The sequence below is a fragment of the Podarcis filfolensis genome (genome assembly GCF_964270895.1).
Source record: "Podarcis filfolensis genome assembly, chromosome: 4".
NCBI classification, from domain to species: Eukaryota; Metazoa; Chordata; class Lepidosauria; order Squamata; family Lacertidae; genus Podarcis; species Podarcis filfolensis.
Genome location: NC_139607.1, coordinates 88,139,165 through 88,165,982, shown reverse-complemented (window position 1 = coordinate 88,165,982; position 26,818 = coordinate 88,139,165). Strand labels below are relative to the sequence as shown.

The 26,818-nt window shown below is 43.7% G+C and overlaps 1 long non-coding RNA gene across 1 annotated transcript; it reads right to left on the bottom strand.

Annotated features, from left to right (window-relative positions):
• Positions 1 to 10,039: 10,039 nt before the first annotated feature.
• LOC310761802 lies at positions 10,040 to 13,302 on the bottom strand. The gene is made up of 2 exons (XR_014547720.1): positions 12,575 to 13,302; positions 10,040 to 12,058 (listed from the first exon to the last, which is right to left on the bottom strand). It is a non-coding gene; the product is annotated as an uncharacterized lncRNA (long non-coding RNA).
• Positions 13,303 to 26,818: the final 13,516 nt, after the last annotated feature.

The following is a 26,818-nucleotide window of genomic DNA, read 5'->3' as shown; positions in this document are numbered from 1 at the left end:
AAACAGCTCTTGTTTATTCACAGAACTGAACTGAAGGGTTCAGCCAGCCTGCTTATATAGAGCTCCACTACAACGCAACAGTAACAACTTTCTGTAACTATCCAATCACTGAACGTCACTTTCAATTCCTTATTTGCATATGTGGACCTGAGTGAAAACTATCTACAGTATCCCCCTGCTGGCCCAGGGTGAGAACTTTAGTACATAACAAAAACAGAACTAGATTTGGCAGAGGTTAATGTTTTAAAATGAGAGTCTGAAACATTTTTTTAAAATCTTCTATCCAAAAAGTTTCAACCACTTGTTAAAAGAAAAAATGCAGCAAGAGTCAATAGCACAAATGTTGTAAAGGTGCAGTACAGGAATTTTAAGCAAAATCTGGGGTGTAGTAGTTAATTGTTTTTTTAAAAAATGTGGTGATCTGTCATGAAACAACCCCATTGAAGAAGATAACAGTAGTTACTCCAACCTCATTTTTGGCTGCAGAGTTCAAGCTTCAGGGCCCTCAAAATGTTGGTCCACCACTGACCCCTCCTCTCCATCCTCTGAATCTGGACTGCTCTCTGCTCCAGCCTCTTCCTGCTCACTAAACCCTGTTGCCTCTTCAGCTTCTGATACCTCCTCCTCCCTGTCGTCTCCCTCTTCTCCTTCTGACCACATATCATCGTCCCACCACCAATCCCTCAGCTCTGAGCTTTCTTCCCCTGCGGGTTCCCCAACTGCATCCAGCCCGTCTGTGACATCTGGCGGCAGTAGGTGCACCCATCTGACCTAGCATTTCTTCTGCTCTCAACAGTGCAGTCTCTCACCTCTGCAGCTGGGAAAGCATTGCAGCAGCAGTGTTCTACACCTTACATGACAGGACTGCTTGAAATTAACTTCCCCACCTCCTGTACATGTAGATGTTGCAGGATGAAGGAAAGGAGAGAGAGAGAGAGAGAGAGAGAGAGAGAGAGAGAGCGCAGTTCCTACAGCACAGGAAAAACTGGACATGATATTTAGAAGTTTGAAAGGGTTGCCATGATGGGGGGGGCACAATGATTCCTGCGCCAAAAACCTGAACGTACTCAGAAGGTAGTGCATGGGTAGGCAAACTAAGGCCCGGGGTCCGGATCCAGCGCAATCGCCTTCTAAATCCGGCCTGTACACAGGTAGAGGGAAGTACTGGGCTGTTGGGGAGGGAGGTGAAGGGATTAATTGAAACTGGTAAAGATTGGTATAGGATTTAAGAGATTTAAATTTTCATAAAGAGTCTATAAGGAAAGCAGAAAGCAGCAAGAAATATCAAGTAAAGGTATCGGAGAGGAGATCAGTGTAAATGAAAACATAAGACTGGTGGTTTTGTTACATATGGTTTTATTTTGGAGTTGTCTGTTTATTTTGGAGTTGTTTGTTGTAAAGAATGTATATTATGTGAATAAAATAATAAAGGATGAATCATTTTTTTAAATAAATAAATAAATAAATAAATCCAGCCCGCGGACAGTCCGGGAATCAGCGTGTTTTTACATGAGTAGAATGAGTCCTTTTATTTAAAATGCATCTCTGGGTTATTTGTGGGGCCTGGCTGGTGTTTTTGCATGAGTAGAATGTGTGCTTTTATTTAAAATGCATCTCTGGGTTATTTTGTGAGGCATAAGAATTTGTTCTTTTTTTCTCTCTCTTCCAAAATATAGTCTGGCCCCCCACAAGGTCTGAGGGACAGTGGACCGGCCCCCTGCTGAAGAAGTTTGCTGACCGCTGAGAGCATGAGACTCTTAATCCCAGGATCGTAGGTTTGAGCCCTGCATTGGGTGAAAGATTCTCATACTGCAGGTGGTTGGATTAGATGACTCTTGTAGCCCCTGCCAGCTCTACAGTTCTATGATTCTACTTCCCATCACCCTGTTCTGAAAAGCACAGCTACTTTGGGTAGACCTCTCTACAAAAGATCTCTTGGAAAAAACATTCAGCTGTGCCGCTTGCATCCTAACACCAACCTTCAAGGTGAAAAACGGTGACTCAGAAGTGGACTGGCCATTTTCTTCTCAAAGCAGCTGTAATTCAAGGTGGATAAGTAATCAATTCCAATTTTCTCCCAATTACAAGTTAGGCACAAACAATTTTGGAGTAATTGTGTTAGAAGTGTCAAGTGGGGAGGAAGTGAAGTCCTAGGGGCGGTGTTCCTTTTCAGCACGGTCAATTCACTTGCGCTCCGTACCAGCCCTTGGAACCTGTATTTAACATTCAGTTTTTTGCATGACTCAAAAGTTATTAGGGATTATTCATGCACATGTACAGCTTATTGGCATTCTGAGTCATTCCAGGCTACTCAATGTAACTAGAAATATGAATAGAAAATGTTTGTGCAATCAACTGGGTTCTAGCCAGTGGCGTAACGTGGGGGGTGCAGGGGGGGCCGGCCGCACCGGGCGCAACATCTGGGGGTTAGGGTTAGGGGGCGCAAATCCACAGGTTAGGGGGCGCAAATCCACGGGTTAGGGGGCGGAAATTATTTGCCTTGCCCCGGGTGCTGACAACCCACGCTACGCCACTGGTTCTAGCACTGGGGATGGGTTGTTTTTGTTGCTTATGGCTGGAACTTGGGCAAATACAGTGGCACCTCGGGTTAAGAACTTAATTCGTTCCGGAGGTCCATTCTTAACCTGAAACTGTTATTAACCTGAAGCACCACTTTAGCTAATGGGGCCTCCCACTGCCGCCGCGACGCCGGAGCATGATTTCTGGTCTTATCCTGAAGCAAAGTTCTTAACCCGAGGTAATATTTCTGGGTTAGTGGTGTCTGTAACCTGAAGCGTATGTAACCCAAGGTACCACTGTAGTGTGTGTGTTTTCCTATTCACTAGCTCAGCATCCAACATCCTGGTTGACCCCACCATGATTACTTCCTCTCCCAAACTCTAAACCATACATGGGTCAGCTCCTTTATCCTGATCAGTCTCTGTGGGCTTGTCCACACCAGAGTGTACTCTGTGTTTGCTGCTGTTTGTGTTCCTATTTAATTTGCATCAGTGCTTTATTTTTAAGGAAAAAAGGTGCCGGTACTCACCATGAAGTTGTTACAGGAAGTGCCACACTTGTAACATTTTTTTGGGGGGGAGGAAGGTGCTGATATTGTACCCCCCAGAAAAAATGCACTGATTTGCATAGTCCATGTAGTGTTACAGAAATATACTTGGAATCGAGAGTGAATTTCATGCTCTTTATTCAGCTCATAGTAGCAATGAATGAAACTTTCCCCAAAACGTCTAGCTATATATACATTATTTACACAATGGGCCCCGTGTGAATGGCTAATTCCGGGCTGCTCCTGTAGGCCAATCAGGTTGTGGATTCACCTCCTCCAGAAGCCTGATTGGCTGATTCACTTCATCCAGGAGCCTGATTGGCTGCTCCTGCAAGCCTATCAGGTCGCTGATTCACTTCCACCTGGAGCTGGATTGGGTGGGTCCTGCGGACCAATCAGACTGCTGCATTCTGGATCCTATTGTTCTAGGATTCAGCTCAGTACATAACAGTTACCCTCAAACAACACGCCTCTTACACTTCCCTTTTTAAATTCAGGTTTACCAAATACAGTCATACCTTGAATCCCGAACGCCCTGGAACTCGGATGTTTTGGCTCCCGAACGCCACAAACCCGGAAGTTATTGTTCCAGTTTGCAAACGTTCTTTTCGAATCTGAACATCCAAGGGGCTTCTGATTGGCCGCAGTTTGTGTTAAGTTGTGGGTGAACATATCAGACGACACAGCGATTCTTCAAACAGCTCTTGTTTATTCAGAGGCCAGAACAGAACTGAACTGAAGGGTTCAGCCAGCCTGTTTATATAGAGCTCCAGTACATCGTAACTGTAACAACTTTCTGTAACTATCCAATCACTGAACGTCACTTTTGATCCCTTATTTGCATATGTGGACCTGAACTATCTACAGTATCCCCCTGCTGGCCCAGGGTGAGAACTTCAGTACATAACAGTTTGGTTTTTGAACGTTTTGGAAGTCGAACGGTCTTCTGGAACCGATTCCGTTCTACTTCCAATGTACAACTGTATGTGAATAATCCAATACGTTTGGGGAAATCGGGCTCCAAACTGCTCCACTCAGGGTTGCAGACAATTTGTTTTTTGTGTTTGGGGTAGATCAGTTGTCATTTTCTGCTACTCGCTTTTCCATGCGCACGACTTCCTCAATGCTTTCTTTTCTGGCAATGCTTATACAGGCAGCCCCACCGTTGACACACATTCAAAATGTGTGCAACCTTGTAGACGCGCATTACGCCGAACCCAGAAGTGACTGGGAGATGTCATAATGCATAGCTGTCAACCTTCCCGTTTTTTGTGGGAAATTCCCTTATTCCAGCGCCATTTCCCGCTGCTTCCCGCTGCTGTCCCAGATTGTTAGCTATCCCATAGACTGTCTCCGGGACAGGTGAGGTTGCTGTTCCCTTATTTTCGAGGCTGCTGATCCCTTATTTTCAAATCTGAAAGTTGGCAGCTATGGTCATAAAGACACCCCTGAAACGTCCTTCAAGGGGCAGAACAGGGGTAGGGTAGGAGCAGTGGAATGGAGTGTTTGCAAGCATGTAAACGGGGGGGGGGGGGTGTTTCCTGTAACTATTTCTTAGCAAATCCTGAAGAGGTGCTCAGGATAATTAAGTGAAGTGTTATGTCTGTCACGGCTAAAAATTGGCCGCTGTTCCTTTAATGCTAAGAAAGTTGGGTCAGCATGAGTCAGCGGCCTGCACTGGATTGTACTTGTATATATAGAGTGAGAAATGTTAGTTGGTTAGTTTGCTTGTTTGGTTGATTAGTGAAAGCTGGTAGTGTTGATGTGTGTACTGTTGGTCAGTCGCTTTTGCAGAAAGACTTTTAAGAAGAAAAGCAGAAAGTACTCTGCAAGGATACTTTTCTCCTGGACTCTTTTATGCCGACAAGGGTCCGAGGACCAGGCTGAGGCAACAAAGGGAGGTCAGAACCTTTTTTTCCTTACAAACACTGACAATGTATCCTAGAGTGGCTTTCCATAACCTCTAAGATGAAGGTGTAAATCAAAGCTGTGGTCCCCAACCTTTCCCTGCCAATGGACCTCTTGAAAATTACTGATGGACCCCTTAATGATTTTTTTGCTTGTACCAATGGGAACACACTGTGCTAGATGCTATATAATTTTTAATTGTGTTTTTATTGCTTCGTCCCTTTCTTCGATTATATTTTATTACATGGCAGTTTGAACGTAATGGGGTGCAAACTGCAACACAATAAAATACAGTGTAAAAAAATAAATAAAGGAAGGAAGTGATGAAAATGCCACTAAAAATTGATATGAATACTGAATACAGACATGCCACAGACCATGTGAATGAAGCTTGTGGACTATAGGCGGTCCCTACAACTTGAAAAGCAGTTTATCCTTGTTGTTGTTTAGTCGTTTAGTCGTGTCCGACTCTTCGTGACCCCATGGACCAGAGCACGCCAGGCACTCCTGTCTTCCACTGCCTCCCGCAGTTTGGTCAAACTCATGCTGGTAGCTTCGAGAACACTGTCCAACCATCTCACCCTCTGTTGTCCCCTTCTCCTTGTGCCCTCCATCTTTCCCAACATCAGGGTCTTTTCCAGGGAGTCTTCTCTTCTCACGAGGTGGCCAAAGTCTTGGAGCCTCAGCTTCAGGATCTGTCCTTCCAGTGAGCACTCAGGACTGATTTCCTTCAGAATGGATGCGTTTGATCTTCTTGCAGTCCATGGGGCTCTCAAGAGTCTCCTCCAGCACCATAATTCAAAAGCATCCATTCTTTGGTGATCAGCCTTCTTTATGGTCCAGCTCTCACTTCCATACATCACTACTGGGAAAACCATGGCTTTACTATATGGATCTTTATCCTTAGTTAGAGTCAGAATTGAAAGGTGAAGGGAGATGAAGGTGAAGGACCACACATATCTGCTATTTGGGTCCCTGAAGCACAGATTCACACAAAGCGGCAAAACGCTCTTGCAGGTTATTAACAGGATTTTTTATTTGAAGTGCATATGCAGAACAAAGGCACAGGGCGATCAGTACGCAACCTGTACACAGTAGTCAGGGTGCGCCCCTTTATATAGATTTGCAAAATAGAATACCACCTGATCTCTTGTAAGTCACCTGATTTCTGGGAAATCGAAACTTATCACGTTCCTATTACCATATAAGGTCTTGGTCTTCTCTCCATCCTTCCTGCAACCTCCCTCATCCTGGTATTACAAGAAATCCTTGTTCCTTATCTCTATCTGCCCAAGCTAGACATTCCGAGAGGCCCATTTGCAATGTAACATTTAAGCATGTCCTTCAATAATTGAACAATTATATTGTAATATGCTCCTTCAAAGGGTTTCTCCTCCTACTGTCGAATTGCAATAAGGAGAAATGCACCTATTCCCAACAGCATCAAGAAGTTTGTGCTTTGCATTTTTTTTGAACTTTGCAGTCCTCTTTGAGCTTTCTATCCTCCTACACTAATACCTGAATGTCAGCAATCAGGTTTGCTTGCTTACGTAGAGTTGTTAAATGTCACTTATATAAGCTTTCATTTTGGGGTGGTGGTGGGTAGGAGCAGAGAAGGAGACTATTTTACCCACCTCCCTCCTTCCACAGCTGTTTTTACATCCCACAGCCGCTTTTGAACGGAGAAAAATGCTCTGCAGCGTAACATACAGCACTTAAGAGCATGACGGCAGCCACTTTGAAAGAAGCTGCGCTGTGAAGTTAACAATTTAATGCTGTGGGAAAAGGTGCTGTTATTGTTTTTATTTCTACTTGACATCACAGTTCAATGAAAAGCAATAACAGAAGCTGTTTTCCTTCAGACAAAGAAAATGCAAATGGCTTCGGGGGGGGGTACAACATTAAAAAAAAATCACACACACCCCACATCCCATCAACGCTTATTCATATGCATACCTGGGATTCACTTATACTTTCAAAAGCCTGTTTCACAAGCGATATTTCCATCTTCTGGGAAACTGGAACATCTGCTAAATTGAAATTCAACCCAGGATGGATGAAAAAGCATCAGAAATCGGCATCGGCATCTGGCATCGCTTGGGCAGATAAGACCCCAGTGCTTGGCAGGGCCAACACACACACACCTCACCCCACCTCTGCCATCTGCAGCCATCTTAATTTTTATCTGACCCAGCAGTCGAGGCTGCTGGATCCAGCCCCCATTTAATTTCCCACTGTTGCACATACCCCTCTTTTCCAAGCTGTGTGAGAGATTCTAGGGGGCACTGAGCATACCCAGAACCTGGTGCTTTAGCTGAGTTTCCTGTATTGCATGGGGGTTGGACTAGATGAACCTTGGAGTCCCTTCCAACTCTATGATTGTATGATTTTGGCCAAAAAGGAATTATACCTCAACAGACAAGACGATTCTGAAACAACAGGCTGGGGTCAAACCTAAAATCACAAGCAAGTTACCAAATATCTGCGAAGAGCAATTTAATGCTGCAAATAGCAATAAGAACACGGGTAGTACTGTGGTCTAAACCACTGAGGCTCTTGGACTTGCTGATCAGAAGGTTGGCGGTTTGAATCCCTGTGATGGGGTGACCTCCCGTTGCTTGGTCCCAGCTCCTGCCAACCTAGCAGTTCGAAAGCACACCAGTGCAAGTAGATAAATAGGTACTGCTCCAGCAGGAAGGTAAATGACATTTCCATGCGCTGCTCTGGTTTCGGTGTTCTGTTGCGCCAGAAGCAGCTTAGTCATGCTGGCCACATGACCCAGAAAAACTGTCTGCGGACAAACGCTCGCTCCCTCGGCCTATAAAGCAAGATAAGCTCTGCAACCCCAGAGTCATCTGCGACTGGACTTAACTGTCAGGGGTCCTTTACCTTTGCCTTTAGATAGCGATAAATAATAAACATGATGTTAGTAAACTTGGTAAGATAATTAAACCCAGTGTCTGCCACATATAAAAACGATACCAGATGTCAGACTGTAACCAGTACAGTCAAATACAGTCCTATACAATTTTTATTGGGTTTGATGGCCAGTGCAGCTTAGGTTTGTTTCATAATCCTTTTGATAGGCGGCTAGTTTGTATTGTAACGCACCAGCCCGTTTCCAAGCAGTGGAAGACTCCATGGGCTTCAAGTGCTTTACCCAGAGTTTGGTTTCCTTGGAATGAAGGTCAGCAGGGACTGTGTTGTCTCTTGGATACATGGTTTTATTTACACATATGTACAACAGGTTGGAGGGGCTCGCAGCATTAACACTCCCAGGAGATGTTGCTCCTATGGAGGCCTCCCCCTCTGGTAACAGGACACTAATGAAGCATTCGTCAGCAGTCCTGTATCTCAGCGACTCATATCTGCTCAGATGAGCATGCAAACAGCAGAGAAAATGAAAGCTGAGCTGTTGGAAGTATGTAGCATCGCTATTTATTGCTGTACAGTGGATGCACATTCGCAACCCGCAGTGGCGCGTCTGCGCACACGCGGGTTGCGATTGGGCGCTTCTGCGCATGTGCAAAGCACAATTTAGCGCTTCTGCGCATGTGCGATCCCCAAAACCCGGAAGTAACCCATTCGGGTACTTCCGGGTTTCGGCAGGTCCGTAACCCAAAAAAACGCAACCTGAAACATCTGTAACCTCAGGTATGACTGTACATCAAATCAAAACAAAACAAAACAAATCATAATCAAGAATATAACAACAGTGCGAGGAGCAGCTCACACAGACATCAAAGAGCAGAAGTTCTGTGTCCGAGTTTCCGTTCTCACACTTCCAGAAGTGTGGAATGTAAATAAGGATCACATGATCCAGCAATGAGAGAACGAAATTGCTAACAGCTCCTCCATTAGTCATAGCTCTAGATCTAGCACAAAGCAAGGCACGCACTCTGGACTGCATGAAATCAAGCTGATTTCAAAAAGCATAGGGAACTACTGAGTGAGATCCAAGAGAAGGGAGTCCAACCTCCTTGGAGGTTTCTAAGCAGAGGCTGGGTGGCCATCTATCATGGATGCTTTAGTTGAGATTCCTGCATTCCTCTGACCCTGCCCACCCCTAGCGTGTGGCCTCTGGAAGCTCCCCAAGGTGGAGTGCAGCCTTCAGAACAGAGAGGGGAGAAATTCTGCATTTCACAGTGGAGGCTGTGGAGAGGAGGGAGGTTAAGAGACAGAGATGAGCCAGGCTGGTGACAAGCTTGTTAGAGGACATTTGGCACAGAAACATGTGTGTATACCTTTAAGAAGTTTCTGGGATTAATTGGCTGCAGCTGGCCATTGCTATAAAGGAAAAAAGCTGAGTTTTGTAGCCTGCCTGCAGGAATAACATCCACCAGAGTTTGTGTTTATTGTTTAGTAATAAAGTCTTCGTTTTAGTTTGGGTTTTTACACCTATGTCTCCTGAAGTCACTCTGCCCTCTGCCACCGGCTGGAAATCCCCCTCCAACAGGTTATGGGCCCAGTCCCCAGTCCCCAGTCCCCAGTCCTGAGTGGGCAGAGACAGAGCATGAAAAGAACCCAGAGACTGGAAGCAACTCAGCATTTCTCATGCAGCTGGCTGTGTGAAGGCGTCGGCAGGGAGTGTCTGTTTGAGACCAGGAGCCGAACATTTCTTCAAGCCACGTGTGAGTAAGGACTGAGTGGAAAGCTGAAAGCTGGGTGGAGCCATGGCTGGACTTGGAGCTGGAGCTCAAGGGGGAGCTTCCTATTTTCCAGTAGAGAAACTGGGAGAGTCCAATTATATGTCATGGAGTTTACAGATGCAGGCGTTTTTAAAGAAAGAACAATGTTGGGCTGTTATTGTTAACCCTCCTGTAAAAGAGGAGGATGAAGAAGTAGATGAAGCAGACCAAAGGCTCGAGGACAAAGCCTATGCCAATTTAATTTTGAGTTTAGAAAAGTCTCAGTTCTCTCATGTGCGAGACCTTGAAACAGCAAGTGAGATTTGGCAAGCACTGAGAGCAATACATATTAGAGACACTACTGGCAGCAAAATTACTCTAATGAGAGCTCTGTACTGAGCCAGACTAAGTGAGGGTGAATGTGTTTCAACACACCTTCAAAGAATGCGTGATTTATTTTCACAGTTAAATGAACTTGGGGAACATTTTTCTGAACAGAGAAAGGTTTATATTGTGCTGTCTTCACTTCCTGAGTCATGGGACAATTTAGTGATGACTCTGGAGGCAATTCCAGAAAGCCAATTAACAATGCATTTCTTAACTGGGCGTTTGCTTGATGAGGAGGAAAGACGCCATGAGAGGAAGGCCACAACCCCTCACCGTAACTCCAGAAATGGGAGGCAGTCCAGTAAAAGATATGCAACTGATGAGGAGCAGCAACCTAAAGAGGTTGTAGACCACAGAGAGGAAGCAGCTTTCACAGTCAGAAGATGCTATTGTTGTGGGTCAACCAAGCATTTAGTACGTCAGTGCACTGTGTCTGTGGGAGAAAACACAAGAAAAGGGCAGCCTGCGTTTGCTGGGAAGCGAGGAGACAGGAAGAGTCGAGTCCAGTATGTTTCTGCAGCAGTTCGAGGCACCAATCACGACGTTGGACAAGACTGGATTTTAGACTCAGCAGCGACAAACATTTTTGATAAGTCTGCACAAACCCTTGTAGAAAAGCAGCCTTGTAAATCTGTAAATGTAGTACTAGCTGATGGAACAGTGCATGAGTCAGCTGGAAAGGGTAGTGTGAATATCAACTGTTTAAGTACCAAGTTTACCAATGTTTTATGTGTACCAAGTTTAGAAAATAATTTGCTTTCAGTTACAAGTCTTGTTAAGCAGGGATTTAAAGTAACCTTCTCTGGTTCAGGCTGTAACATAGAGAAAGCTTGAAAAGTGGTTACAGCGTTAGTAAAAAATGGTTTGTTTGTTTTGAAAGACCAGCTAGTAAGTGAGTCTGGGGCATGTGTTAAAGCCTGTAATAGAGCCTTGCATGATGAGTGCCAGCATCTGTGGCATCGTCATTTGGGGCATGCCAATTTCCGCAGTATTGCAAAAATGCCAGAATTAAGTAAGGGAATTAAAATGAAAAAATGCTCAGTTTTTCTAGACTGCAATACCTGCAAGGAGTCTAAAAGTAAGCGAGGGCCTTATCCTGAAAATACTAGAATTAGCAAGAGGCCATTTGCTTTAGTACATTCAGACCTTTGTGGGCCATTTGCAGAGTCTGAAGGAGGAGCAAAGTTTTTTTTTTTTGTTCTTGTGGATGATTATAGCCGGCATACTTGGGTATACTTGTTAAAACACAAAAGTGAAACTGGTCAACTGATTAAGAATTGGGTCAACTATATAGAAAGGCAGTTTCCCTACAAAGTTACCCAATTGGAGAGTGACCGTGGAGGCGAGTTCATGTCTGAAGCCCTCCAGGTCTGGTTGAAAAAGCGTGGTATTAGTCACCGTAAATCGTGTCCGTTTTCGCCTGAAGAGAATTCAGTTGCAGAACGCAAGATAAGGTCTTTGCAAACAATGCTAGATTCTATGCTATGTGATTCTGGTTTATCCAGGAAGTTTTGGGGGGAAGGAATTCTGTGTGCTAACTACGTACAGAACAGATTGTTTCATTCTACCATAAACAATACCCCTCATTTTTTGCTTTATGGAAAAAAACCCTTTTTAGACCATGTTAAAACTTTTGGTTGCTGGGCTTGGGTTCACATCCCAAAAGGACAGAGAAGGAAAGGAGAACTCAAGGCAAAGAGACTTAGGTTTGTTGGCTATCAAAGTTGGTCAAAGGGGTATCGTTTTGCACTAGGGCGTGGCAGAGTTGTGATATCAAGACATGCAGAGTTTTGCGAGCAAGATGGTTGGGCTCATTTACATGGGAATTCAGAAGTTGTGTTATCTTCTGATGATAGAGATAAATTTGTGAAATCTGAGGAAGAAAAGCCACAAATTAAAGAGAGTTCTAAAAGTGATAGTGGTGAGGACTCAGGGGATGAGGGTCCCAGTACACAATCTCCTAAAACTGAACCAATTTCTCCTGAGCAAGATGAATCAGAAGGGGAAGATAGTTCAGAGGGGGAGAGTGTTCAAGTTAGAAGATCACAAAGAAGCAATAAGGGGGTACCTCCAGAAAGGTTTACTATACAAGAAGTTAAAACTGTTGCTGTGAAGAAAGAACCTTGTGATTATGAGGAGGTTTTAAAGTTACCACACCAGGAAATAGTAATGTGGGAAAATGCAATGAAAGCAGAAATGAAATCTTTAGCAGAATACAATGTGTTTACCATTGAGCCATTGCCAGAAGGAAAAAAGACAGTGGGCTGTAGATGGGTGTATAAAATAAAACATTTGGCAGATGGTGGTGTTAAGTACAAAGCTAGGCTGGTAGCACGAGGCTTTACTCAAAGAAAAGGTGAAAGCTTTGATGAAACCCTTTCTCCTACTGCAAGGAGTGAAAGTGTACACTTATTGCTAGCTCTTGCAGCACAACGTGGGTTTAAGGTAAACCATTTTGATATTGAGACAGCTTATCTTAACGCAAATCTGCAAGAAGAAATTTTTATGAATCAAGCGCCCGGTTTTGAAGCAGGAGAACAGAATTCTGTATATAGGCTGAACAAAGCAATTTATGGGCTCAAACAGTCAGCTAGAAATTGATTGGAACGAGTGTCTTGATAATGCTTTAAAAAATCTTGGCTTTAAAAGAACCTTAGCTGATAACTGCTTGTACACTAAAGGAAAGGGTGATAAACAAGAATTATGCTTGTCTTATGTTGATGATTTCCTTTACTCTACAAAAAGTGACAAGCAAGTGGAAAAGTTTGCAGAACAACTAAGAAAGGAATTTAAAGTAAGAGATTTGGGTCCAGTAAAAAATTATCTCGGTCTAGAAATTTAAAGAACAAACGATGGAAGTTTTTTGTTGAGTCAAAAAGACAAAATAACTGAGTTACTTGAAAGAAACAATATGCAAAACTGCAAGGGAGTAAAAACCCCAATGGAAATAGGTTTTTTCAAGGATGAAAGAGAATGCACAGAACCTGTAAATCCTGAAATGTACCATTCAATAGTTGGAAGTTTACTATACATTTCATTGTGGAGTAGACCAGATTTGAGTTATGCAGTTGGAATACTGAGCAGACTAGTAAGCTGTCCCACAGAAAATGCCTGGAAAGGTTTAAAACGTATTTTCCGGTATTTAAAGCAAACACTTGATTATTGTTTGAGATTACCATCTTCAGGGTCTACAAAATTGCAGTGTTACGTTGACAGCGATTGGGCCAACCTGTCTGATAGAAAATCAATTTGTGGAATGGTATTTCAATTTGGGGATTCCTTGATAGGTTGGAAGTCCAGAAAGCAAGGTATCGTGGCTGAATACTGTGCTTTATCAGAGTTGTGTAATGAAATAAAATTTTATGTTCAGATCCTCAAGGATTTAGATATACAATGTGATTATGCAGTTCAAATATGGGAAGACAATCAAGCCGTAATAACTTTGGCTGGGTCTGAGCAGTTTAGAAACAAATCCAAACATTTAGAAATTAAATTTCAAAATGTGGCTGAAAATGTGAAGCAAAACCTGATAATGCTAAAGTATTGTGAGAGTATGCAAAATGTGGCTGATATATTTACAAAAGCGCTAACTTTTGAGAAACATGCACAACTAGTGGCAAAATTAGGAATTGTTGTGCATGATGTGTAAATATGTTCTGTATATGTTTAAAGTATTGTTGTTTCTGTTTCTGTTTGAATGAGAGGGGGTGTTAGAGGACATTCGGCATAGAAACATGTGTGTATACCTTTAAGAAGTTTCTGGGATTAATTGGCTGCAGCTGGCCGTTGCTATAAAGGAAAAAAGCTGAGTTTTGTAGCCTGCCTGCAGGAATAACACCCACCAGAGTTTGTGTTTATTGTTTAGTAATAAAGTCTTAGTTTTAGTTTGGGTTTTTACACCTATGTCTCCTGGAGTCACTCTGTTCTCTGCCACCAGCTGGAAATCCCCCTCCAACAAAGCTCCCTTCCTCCCTGGTCTTCCAGCACCAGAAGAGGTATGAAGAGGGCGGTGCAGAGACGGGTACGTCAGCACAGTCTCATATTGCTTGGGAAAGACGCAGGCTGATACCAGGTGGATTGATGGACATCGGTTGGAGATTGAAACCGGGAAAAGCGGGGAGTGGGGTTTTGGGTATCCAAAGGCGGTACAAATATATTTTGTTTTTTCTTGTAAATAATTTGTTTTGCTATTCTAGACTAAAATGGGGAAATCGTGAAATGGAATTGGGGTTGACTTTAGAAAAAGGTATTAAGAATAAGTTTTGATGTATAAAGATTGAGGTTTATGTTAAAATTGGTTAAAAGGATTTAAATATAATAAGGTAAAATTTGGGGATAGGAACTTGTTGAATTAAAAATTGAATTGGAATACAAGAAGGAGAGATGTGGGGAAGTCAAGGAAATATGTCACTGAAAGTTATGTTTGATTTTTGTTCTTTTTTTCTTTTTGTGTTTTGTTTTTCTTTAAATTTTTTGAAAACTTCAATAAATATTCTATTTAAAAAAAGGGAAAGACGCAGGAGAAGAGGAGGCTTAGGCAGCTGTGGGAAGGCAGGTCGCGTCAGTCTCCCCAAATGCCTTATAGGGGCAAGACCTACTGAGCAGAGTTGCTGTGCTCTTTAGCCTGCCACTCCTGGGCAGACCCTGCTTCTCCTACTGAAGAGTTAACTTCACTTACTCATTGTGATTTATTGCTGGCTCACTGCTGAGAGCAGACCAGGCACGGGTGGGGCCAGAGGCAGAAATGGGAGGAACGCTGAATGTGAATGTTACCTTTGTACAGCAGGCTAGTTTCTACACACAAACACACACCCCCATCTCTATCCCCCACCCGGTCAGGCAAGGGGCATTGTCACAGTTCCAGTCAGGGGGGAAAGCATCTCAGAACAGAGTCGGTGCGGATTGTGGCTCAGGAATGAGGCATGGCCTGTTGACGGTACTGGGGGCCATATAAGAAGGCCTGAGGGGGCCATATCAAGTCTGCAGGCCAGAGGTTTCCACTCCTGGTGCTCACAAATATCTGAGAATAAACCTCGTTGACCTCAATGGGACTTATTTCTGAGTAGACCCATATAGGCTTACACTGCAGATATGCATACCAGTCTCCCTTTTCTATCTAAATCTTTAAGTCCCGTTATCTGAATAGCAGCAGAATATCATGGACCTACGTCAGAGAGCAGGTAAAATTTATATGCCTTGCTTTTAACCAGCAGCCATTAGAAACACAGTGAATGGGGAATATCTGTACAATTTGACCGTTATGTAATTTGCTGAGCAAGATAAAAGGCGTCTCACCACAGGAACATCATCTTTGGAGGGATCAAACTGACACGGATGCACTCTTCCGCTCTTTGATATCTTAATGCCAGGGCAAATGAAGTTTCCTAAGCTTTTGCTTATTTCGTATTGAAAGGCCCACAAGTTGTGCCACAAAGAGTTTGGGAAGCCACCTAGGAACTCGGGAGTGGGGCTCTACTTCGTCAATATAAACAGCTCCATTTTACAGCAATATCTTTACATTAGGCCAAGCAAAATGTCGCAATATTGTGCAAGCTTATACATGGCCAAAGACAAGGAAATACATCACACACACACAGGGCACAGGTTTGCATATGATTTGCAGGTGTCAACGTGTACATATTTATAATTGTATATTTATTCCATAACATTTATACACTTCTTGATTGTCATACACACACACACACATACACTCAAGGCGGTTTACAGAAAGATAAGGCAAGAAAATAAAGAATGCTCTTACTACCCTGCTTTAAAACATATTAAAATACTAAAATTAAAATTACCTCAACTTTCTAAGCATCTGGATAAGGCTTGTCTAAACAAGAATATTTTTAGCAGGCCCCAAAAACTGTACAGTGAAGGTGCCTGCTTGATCTCAATAGGCAGGGAGTTCCAAAGCAGAGGTGTTATAAAATTATGATTTTACATATGGTTTACAAACATGTAAACATACATATAATTTACATAGAGATGTAAACTTTAAAGACCCCTGTTCTTTAGGCTCTTTATCTTTACCTCAGGACTTTTGGTAAAGCTGGATCCATGCTGGATCCTTTCTGCCCCTCAAAACATTACTGGCATTAGCTGTTCTGTACTGTACTGGCATAAAGCGTGTTCTCCTTCATGAAGAGCACATGTTGCGGTGGGGGCCGCCAGGACACTCCAAAGTTGGGGGGCGGGCTAATTGATCGTTGGCCACTGATGCGATTGGGGCTTCCCTTGTTGTTGGGAAGAAGTTAATGTTGCCATTTGTTGATTGACAGCCAGAAATGCTAAAACTTCTTGCACGAGGCTAGGGCTTCCTCTTTTCACCCGTGCATCGGATTGCCCGTCCCTCCCTCCCTAGAATAGGGTTGTTTGACCTTGCTATGCCTGTCATGGGGTCGTCTGCTCTTGGGGCAGGGGCCCGGTAGGAATTTTGTCCATCTGGCCGATTGGCTGGAGCCATTTGGTTTTTGCCTACTGCGTAGCAAATCGTCACAACTTGTAAGGTTCGCGGTTAGGCATTGGTTTATGGTTTGGTTGGTTGAGGGGCATGGATTGGCTGTGCCTGCCCCTCTAATGCTGCTGCTGCAAGGGATTCCATTAAAGGAATTGGGGGCTAACTATTGCTTGTCCACTCTGTCAAGGGGCCTCGGGCCATAGCAATGAGCTCCTGGTTGCATTTGGGGTGAGGGCAGGTTCCCTGCTCCGTCGCTACCCCAAGTGTATTCCCCTATTCTGACTTTCGCATCGTGTGGAATGTCAGTCTGTCCCCCATGGTGGGGGCAGATAGTCGCAAACAATGCCTATGCAACCACTCACAAATTTGTATTTTAATAAAGTTGTGGCCAAAATTATGCCAAAAATCTTAAACAAAAAATTCTGTGTGATGTGTGAGTTATTGGGGTGGACCTGGGGACCTCGACACGCAAGTATGCTTCTTTGATGCAAGTGATGGCTCAAAGACCATCCCTTGTTTCCATTAGACATCCTTTGAAAAGACATGGTTTAGACAGGCCTTTAAAACATGATCTTTGTTCTTTTAACCAATCAGTATTTATTTATGTTCTCCCCCCCCCCGCCCGGCATTTTAACCTCACAACAATCCTGTGAGGTAGGTTCGGTGGAGAGAGAGAAGCAGAGAGACTCATCCAGCAAGCCTCATGACTTAGTGGGGAATTTGAACCCTGGTCTCCCTAGTCCAGTGCTCTAACCACTAGGCCACACTGCTGTCAGCTCCTCTGGCTGTTCACCCCACAATGCCAAGTGGCGACACCGAGAGACTAACTCTGTGTGGGTGGACATTTGTGTCCGCCCCCCCCCCATGGATTTTTAAACAAGCTGCAAAGATGAAAAATAGTTTGTAGTTCCCTCTCCTTACACAGGGGGTGGAGGGGAACACTCTGGTAAAAGACACCCTGTAATACATGCTCCTGTTCAATTCGAGAGCGCAAAGCAATCTGAATGCTTGTTGTTGTTTAGTTGTTTAGTCGTGTCCGACTCTTCGTGACCCCATGGACCAGAGCACGCCAGGCACTCCTGTCTTCCACTGCCTCCCGCAGTTTGGTCAAACTCATGCTGGTAGCTTCAAGAACACTGTCCAACCATCCTGTCCTCTGTCGTCCCCTTCTCCTTGTGCCCTCCATCTTTCCCAACATCAGGGTCTTTTCCAGGGAGTCTTCTCTTCTCATGAGGTGGCCAAAGTATTGGAGTCTCAGCTTCAGGATCTGTCCTTCCAGTGAGCACTCAGGGCTGATTTCCTTCAGAATGGAGAGGTTTGATCTTTTTGCAGTCCATGGGACTCTCAAGAGTCTCCTCCAGCACCAGAATTCAAAAGCATCAATCCGAATGCTAAGGTGCTGCTTTTCCTGCATAAGAAATTTGGTCAGAGACTCTTGACAGCTCCCCCCTCCCAGCAACGATATTGAGGACAGGGATAAGGCCACCTACTCGTGTCGGGGGTGGCAGCGGCATGATCCAGTGTGTCACTGCAACATATTTAAAGCATTCCCCCCCCTCCAAAAAAAAATCCTATTTCTGTCATGGTAATTATTCGTTTGGGTGGACAATTTAGCTCAAAGGACTTTGGGAGGCAGGGAGCTGAGATGTGATTTTCTGGTTTGGCAAGAAAATTATACACTGGGCAGGGTTTTTATTGGGTCTGTGGGCCTGCACTGTTTTTAAACATTTGTCAGATGTTAAAACTACAAACATCTCTGATTTTCCAGGAAACTGGAACTGAGTTCCTGGTGCAAACAATTAACAGTTAAAGAGGGGGAAACAGAGATGAGGTGATTTGAAACAAACAAGGACAGCAGGTTTCAGTTCTTGAGCCTTTTAATTTCTTTATTACAGTACATCGATATTCCCCCATTTTCTTCAGGGGAAAATAATGCCACAAAAAGGCAGGTGATGAATGGGGTTGGGATTAGGAGCTGCTTTTGGGTGCTCACAAGCAGCACATGAAGGCAACAAGTCTCTGGTGGGGGTGTTTTTGTCCCCAGATTTTGGCGTTCAGAGGCAGACCTCCGTAATGAGATGAGTGGGGTTGTTTCCTCTTAAAGGGATGGAGAAGAATTTTGATTTTTCTTTGCATTTTAATGAGAAACTACCTAATTCACACTTCTCAAATCAACACAAGAATACCGAAATCCTTCAACATTCACACATCCCTGAATTTTGAAATGCCCTTCCCCAAGCAATGTGTGCAAAAATGCATACACCAGGCAAAAGTGTGCATGGAGCTGCATACATTGGTGAAAATAACGTCCAAAAATGCATTGTTATCGGGGGGAATTGCTTTCAGAATACGTGTATTAGGGAAAATGTGTAGATTAGGAGAAACACATGAAATGAGAAATAATAATAATAATAATAATAATAATAATAATAATAATAATATTTTTTTATTTATACCCCGCCCATCTGGCTGGGTTTCCCCAGCCAATCTGGGCAGTTTCCAACTGAATATTAAAAACAATACAGCATCAGACATTAAAAACATCCCTAAACAGGGCCGCCTTCAGTTATCTTTTAAAAGTAAAATAGTTGTTTATTGCCTTGACATCTCCTGGGAAGAATCTTCCAGAGGATTTTTTTGTAAGAAACAGCTAATTGCTGTGGAAATGTGGAGATCTAAATTTAAGACTGGGAACAGGAGAAAGTGGGAGAAACCAAAATTGACAGATTTGTCCGACCCTAGAAGTATTTCTTCAGGATTTCTCTCTCCTCAGTATTCCTCCAAGTCTAGGTTTGTTTGTTTTTTAAAGGTTCCTTAAGATTCTTTTTAAAGATTTGTGGGTGTCTCTCCCTCTTGCTGCCACAAGCTCCCCTTCCCTCTGGTCTCCCAGAACCAAAAGAGGCATGAACAGCGCAGAGTAGAGGTTGGCTTCATGTGATGATGATGATGATGATAATAATAATAATTTTTATTTATACCCTGCCCTCCCCAGCCAAGACCGGGCTCAGGGCGGCTAATAACCAATAATAAAAACAAGTTGATTAAAATACAATTTAAAAAACAAGATTAAAATACAACATTAAAACATTAGGATGCAGCCTCTTCACAGGAAGAGAAAGGAAAAAGAAAGAGAGGGAGGGAATCAAACTTATTCTAAGCCAAAGGCCAAGTGGAACAACTCTGTCTTACAGGCCCTGCGGAAAGAAATCAGATCCCGCAGGGCCCTGGTCACATGAGACAGAGCGTTCCACCAGGCCGGAGCCAATGCTGAAAAGGCCCTGGCTCTGGTTGAGGCTAATCTAACTTCCTTAGGGCCCGGGACCACTAAGGTGTTGCTATTTATGGACCTTAAGGTCCTCCGTGGGGCATACCGGGAGAGGCGGTCCCGTAGGTACGAGTAGGCACAGTCTCCAATTGCTTGGGGGAAACAGGGACTTTCAGTCTCAGCAACTGATCCACGGGGCAAGACCTAGCGGCCTGATACTCTGCCAAGTCGGTGCAGATCACGTTCTTGCTGATAAAGAACAACTCCCACTTGAATGGTGTGATTTTTTGCTCTCTACTGTCATTTAGCATCTCCTTCTCTTCTCCCTCTCCTCTGGAAGCCTGAGTTGTTGGAGGGAGGGCATCAGCGACTGTTCTTTGGAGCTGGCTCCTTCTACGGTGCAAAGAAGCCAGCAATATGGCACAGATGACAAGCCAGGCAGATTCTGCGTGACTAAATGTGAATCCAGATCTAAATCGCAGTGTGGGCAGCCTCATTCAACATCAAGAGCGCTACGCTGGGAAGACATTGCAAGCCCCAGGGCCTCCACTAATTTGCTCTTTTAGTTGCACATAATTAACAAGATGTGCATGTCATTTTTATAAACCTGGCAGATGCCAAACTCCAGCTGGTAAATATCTTGCATTTAACCTGCAATTATCTTGATCTGAAATTGCTCTCTTCCAGTGTGAAGGACTTTTTGAGTCGTTCCAAGGGGGCAGGGATGATACCTCGACTTTTGATGCATCCTTTTTTCCATACTTTTAAGCCATTTCTGCTGTCACACTTTTGAACTTACAGCCCGATCCTACAGATCTTGCTCAGAAGTAAGCCTCTATACATTCAATGGAACTTTCCTTGAAGTTAGGTTCTCCATTGGTCAGAGAAAATGACAGAGGCTAACCAGAGAATTATTGAGAAGCAAAGCAGCTAGTAAGCCTGATCTTTATTGAACTGTTGCAACAGGGTGCTCCCCTCGCAGACAGGAAAGGAGGAGGACCCAGAACAAAGGTGTGCCCGCTCTTATATAGACATTTTAAATTGCCAGCCCTGGAGTCCAAGACTACCCCCCAGACACATCATACCTACATCACAGAAAGGGCGGTCTACTACAGAAATCTGAGTGCATTGTTTACTTCCTGTCTGGCAGGTTAACTGTTAATGCTCACTTGATTGGATACCCTGGGGAACCTGGCCAGTCTTTTATAATGATAAATACTTAGTTCCTGAGCCTGATCACAGGCTCACCCTATTCATACACAGACATACCCTTAAGACAGGATTTGTGAACAAAAAGACAATGGAAAGGCTCCCCCGCCTCCTCCCTCCTTGTAGAGAAAACATTTGGTCAGTTTGGGAGTGAAAATGGTTTCAGGGCGGTCCTCCTGTGCTGCTTCAGACATGTGGTCCACACATCTATGTATGTGTTTGGTTGGTACATTTATGAACATTTAGATGATGATAGATATAGATAGATAGATAGATAGATAGATAGATAGATAGATAGATAGATATGACCTTAAATCTTTTATTTCACCTGTTTACTTAGAAAGCAGAGAACCCCAAAGTTTGAAGAAATAAAAAAAAATTGAGAGAGACCTAAGGGGGCCACACCCCCAGCCAAAAATAAATAAATACCACACTGGAATGAGGACTGAGCAGCATGATCAGTGGGCATAACTGCTGAGGGAAAACAGAGGGAAAGAGGGAATGGCTCCCTTGCTAGAGCCCTGAACTTAATCGCTCCACACTGCAACATTGTGTTGCAAGCCCCATTTTGTTCCCCATTTCCCTGCACATCGTGAAATGTCGCTGTCCATGCCATTGATGATTGTGGAGATCACCTTATATTGATTCAGGATATATCAATTAGTTCAATCTACCCATCTTAAGTGTTGTTTGCTGGGCTTTTGTATCTTTAGACAAATAAGGCACAATAATTATATATACCTATTTCTGTCCTGCAACCAACAACTGAGGCCCTGATCATCATTCCCCATCTTCAAGGGGGAGATGAGTGGGCACAAAAGACAAGACACGGATACAATTAATACATAGCAAACCATGCCAAACAGCAGGAAAAAGGGGGAAATAACAGAAGAGGCCATTAAAAGCAACACAGCTTCCTTCCGGCAATTGAAACAATTCAATAAGAACTGAAAAACCTCTCTTAGCTCAAAAGCCTTCCTCAAAATGAAATCACCAGTGCCCATATACCATTTCCATATGTTGGCACTCCCAAGGTCTCTTTTAAAAGCCCATTACTTAGATCAAAATGTCTTTGAGCTTCTTTTTTTAGGCATTTTATATCATCCTTCATATATCTGTTCCAGGCAGTTTACAATTTTTTAAAAAAATCAGCAATAACCTGGGACCTTTATGTCAGACATCATGCTGTTGGTTGGGTTGGAATGTCATGATTGCACAAACATTTTCTAGTTTCCCATTTTTTTATTCTCCCTGTCTCTCTCTCTCTCTCTCTCTCTCTCTCCTTTCTGCTTGCAGTTGCTGCAGTCCCATTACTCTGGGCTTTGCTGCCGCCATGTGGAATGCCAAAAAAATTCTCACATTTTATAGAACCGTATTTGTCACAGCCTGACATATTAGAATCATAGAATTGTAGGGCTAGGAAGGGCCACCAGGGCTAGCTAGTCTAATCCCCTGTAATGCCCCCGATGTGGGGCTCAAACCCAAAAACCTGAGTCTCAGGCTCTACTGACTTTGCAGCTATAGTCTGGAACATGAAGAACTACACAACCAGTTATTCTATTCCTTTCTTTCTTTGTTTTATTTAAAGATTTTCTTGGTTTATGAAAGTAAACCCAACCTTGTCTCTTTTTTTCGGGTTGTACAGTCTCTTACAAATCAGTTACATTTGTTGTGAGGCATTAGTGTTGAGTACAATATAAGGTTAGGGGAAAGGAGAGGTGGGGTGGGGTGTTTATATAATGTACATGTGGGGTTTGGGGTCAGCATTTGGGGTCGGTTCTATTTCTATTAGTTTATTGCATTTCCTTGGTAGCGAGAGGTATTGTAGGGCAGGGTGTTGTTGGCTGACTGTGGTTGGCTGCAGTGGTGTTTGTCTGCATTTGTGAGGTGGGAGAGGACTTATTGGGTCAGGCAAGCCAGATTGATTCATATGCTATCAGTGGATTCTTCTTGTTGGGCTGTGTATGTGAGAAAGGGGAGCCATACTGGGGTCCTCTTTTATTTGTCCCCATGTCAGTTTCAGTTTATTGGTTAGCTTTTCTAGTAAGGTCGTTTCCCATACAATTTGATACCATTGGTCCAAGTTTACTCCTGACAGGTGTCTCCAGTGTCTGGCTGCTGCTGAGAGTAGGTGGGTTATAAGCTCTGAATAATAATAATAATAATAATAATAATAATAATAATAATTTATTATTTATACCCCGCCCATTTGGCTGAGTTTCCCCAGCCACTCTGGGCGGCTCCCAATCAAGTGTTAAAAACAGTACAGCGTTAAATATTAAAAACTTCCCTCAACAGGGCTGCCTTAAGATGTCTTCTGAATGTCAGGTAGTTGTTTATCTCTTTGACATCTGATGTATAACGTGTATAACGTGCAGATGACATGGGTTCCATGATCACTGCAGATGGCGACAGCAGTCACGAAATTAAAAGACTCCTGCTTATATGATTCTATGGTCCAGTCCTGGTTTTCTGTACTTAAAAAAAGTTCAAAATCTGCCCTTCCCTCTTTTCAGCCAGAATAATTAAAAACACACACATCAGGAAACAGCAAATTAGAAGGGGGAAAGTGTAGCAGTTGTGGAAAGAGGAAGCAATTAATTGGATTGAAACCAGCAGGAGGAGACTTTTTTTTAAAAAAAAATGAAAAACAGTGATCGGAACAGGAATCACCTGTGGAGATTCTACTATAGATCTGCTCCTTTAAAATGTTGCATTTTTCTTTGGTGAGCGAAAACAGGGGGTGGTTGTTGAGAAAAGAGGCTGATTATTCAAAGATAGAGAGGTCATTTGGATCCCTCATAAAATGTGTGTGAACAAGGCATGGCTATTCGACTCACCCAGAAACTGCTTTATTTTTAACTCTGTACCCAGAGCATGAGATCTGGGGCACCGCTGAAGATTTTTCAAACTCTGGTGGACAAAAGAGTGTTATTATTCGCAGATCACAGAGCCTCCTTGCTGATCTCCGGTTCTGCTTCCCTTGTCTGCTTTCATAAATGCTTCTTGTAATGAAAAGGCAATGTATTCCTGGTTGCTGATGGTATTCAACCTCTGGGTCACTATTTTCAAAGCCCTCTGAGCAGCTTAAGAACATATTTAGGTGGCAATTTCAATCGCCATTCGAAAATGGAGAGAGTAGAATGGGAATAATAATACAGGGTTTAAACACACGCAGCCCATAAAATTTATGTTTCCATATGACGGGGGGCGGGGGGGGGAGATGGTATGTATATGTGACATAATGAAAAAAAGAGATGAACACATACAAAAGCAAGCAGCTTGGATTAATAATAATAATAATTTTACAAAAATAGCAGTGGGACAATAATAATAGAATTGTAGAGTTTGCCACATGGGGGCAGTGAGCAGCTGTTCCCTGACAAACTGAGTCAAAAATAATTTTCTGGTGATATATATTTTTTTAATCCCCCACCCACATCTTTTCTGGGGCTGCTCTTGAACTATTGGAGAACATTCATAGGATCATAGAGTTGAAAAGGGACCCTGAGGGTCATCTAGTCCAACCCCCGCAATGCAGGAGTCTCAACAATGACAGAGGGCCATCCAACCTCAGCTTAAAAGCCTCCAAGGAAGGAGAGTCCACCACAACTTCCCAAGAGTTTCCATTTCACTGCCGAACACCTTTCTTGTAACTTGAAGCCATTGGCTTGAGTCCTACCCTCCAGAGCAGGAGAAAACAAGCTTGTTCCATCTTCCATGTGGAAGCCCTTTAGATATTTGAAGGTAACTATCCTATCTCCTCTCAGTCTCCTCTTTTCCAGGCTAAACATACCCAGCTCCTTCATCAGGCTTGCTTTCCAGACCCTTGATCACCTTGGTCACCCTCCTCAGCACACCTTCCAGCTTGTCAACATCCTTCTTAAACTGCGGCGCCCAGAACTGGACACAGGACTCCAGGTGGGATCTGACTGAATAGAGCAGTACTGTTACTTCTGTTTCGGGACGCGGGTGGCGCTGTGGGTTAAACCACAGAGCCTAGGACTTGCCGATCAAAAGGTTGGCGGTTCGAATCCCTGCAATGGGGTGAGCTCCCGTTGCTTGGTCCCTGCTCCTGCCAACCTAGCAGTTCGAAAGCACGTCAAAGTGCAAGTAGATAAATAGGTACCACTCCAGCAGGAAGGTAAACGGCATTTCCGTGCGCTGCTCTGGTTCGCCAGAAGCAGCTTAGTCATGCTGGCCACATGACTCGGAAGCTGTACGCCGGCTCCCTCGGCCAATAAAGCAAGATGAGCACCGCAACCCCAGAGTCGGTCATGACTGGACCTAATGGGCAGGGGTCCCTTTACCTTTTTATTACTTCTGTTGATCTGGAGACTATACTTCTAGGAGCATTTGAGATCTTTTAGTTTTGGAGAAAAAGTAACATAAAAGAAGTTTATAAAATTATCATCATATGGAGAAGGTGGACAGAAAAAAATTGTTTTTCTCCCTCTCTCATAGCTCTAGAACCCATCCAATGAAGCTGAATGTTGGAAGATTCAGGACAGGGCATAGTTAAACTATGGAACTCCCTCCCACTGGAGCCAGTGATGGCCAGCCAACTTAGAATCATAAAATTGTAGAGTTGGAAGGGATTCCGAGAGAGAGAGAAAAAAAACTTTATTCGCGTTAGCCAATGGCCATAGCAACAGTAAAACATTACAGTATACGCAGAAAAGCAAATTTGATATAAGAGCACAATTTAAAGTCCTGAATCAGCAGTCAGTTAGTGGCCCTTATTCTGATTGCCCCTGCTATGAACCTAGCAACCTTTGCTGTTATCTGCTCATTTTGATCTGATAGAAGAAAGGACATTGTGGCAGTGGTTGAGCGCCCTGGGATGGTTAGTACGAGTGGGGTGATGATCTCGTTCCCCAGGTCTTTGTAGAGACTACAGGACAGGAGGACGTGTGCCTCTGTTTCGGTGCTACCGTCTCCACAGGGGCAAAGAAGTTTCTCAGGCAGGATCTTTTGGAATCGACCCTCAATTACCGCAGATGGCAAAACATCCAGTCTTGCAAGTGTAAAAGCACATCTGTATTTTGGGATAATAAGTTTGTGCAGATATGGGGCCAGAGAATCAAAATGGAGAGGTGGAAACTGGACATACCAAGGGCAGAATTTCCTTATAGTGGCCAGGTTGTTCTGATGCTTGATATCTTTTAGACGTTGACCAATTAGACTGTTTGCTTTAGTGAGGCCCATAGTGAGTAGGTGTTGTGGGGACAGGCCACAAGAGTGAAGTTTTTGATAGACGGTTTTAAGCCAGGCACTTTTATGGGAGTCTTGAAGTACTAGGGATAGTAAACCGGGGGGATTTGAAGGGACCCCAAGAGTCATCTAGTCTAGCCCCTTGCAATGCTTGGATGGCTTTAAAAAATGACTGGAAAAATCCATTGGGAATAACTCTATCCATGGCTACTATCAGTGGCTATGCTCTGCCTTCACAGTCGGAGGCAATAGCTCTTGTGCTCAGATCCTGCTTGCCCAGTTCTGACAGGCATCTATGGCTGCCTACTATGACAACAGGATGCTGGACCAGACGGGCCATTGGCCTCATCCAGTTGGGTCTTCTTATGTCCTTACACAGCTTGCTGAGAGCAAATAAGCAAATAACAAGCTACAGTTCCCAAGATTCTTGAGGGGCTTTTTAAAGTGGCGCGATACTGCTTTAAATCTACAGTGCAGATGGGGCCGTGTTGTGTGACAAAGACCTGAATTTGACACAGTCTAAAAAGTGGCGCTGGGTGGTAAGGGTGCTGCTGCTGGAGGGATGCTTAATCCTTCTCCTGCCCCCTTATTTTCCTATATGCTCACCTCCCTCTTCTGTTGCCCCGTCCTGAGCTGGAGGAATGTGGTGGCTACAGGGGGGAAAGGGGGTGGCAAAC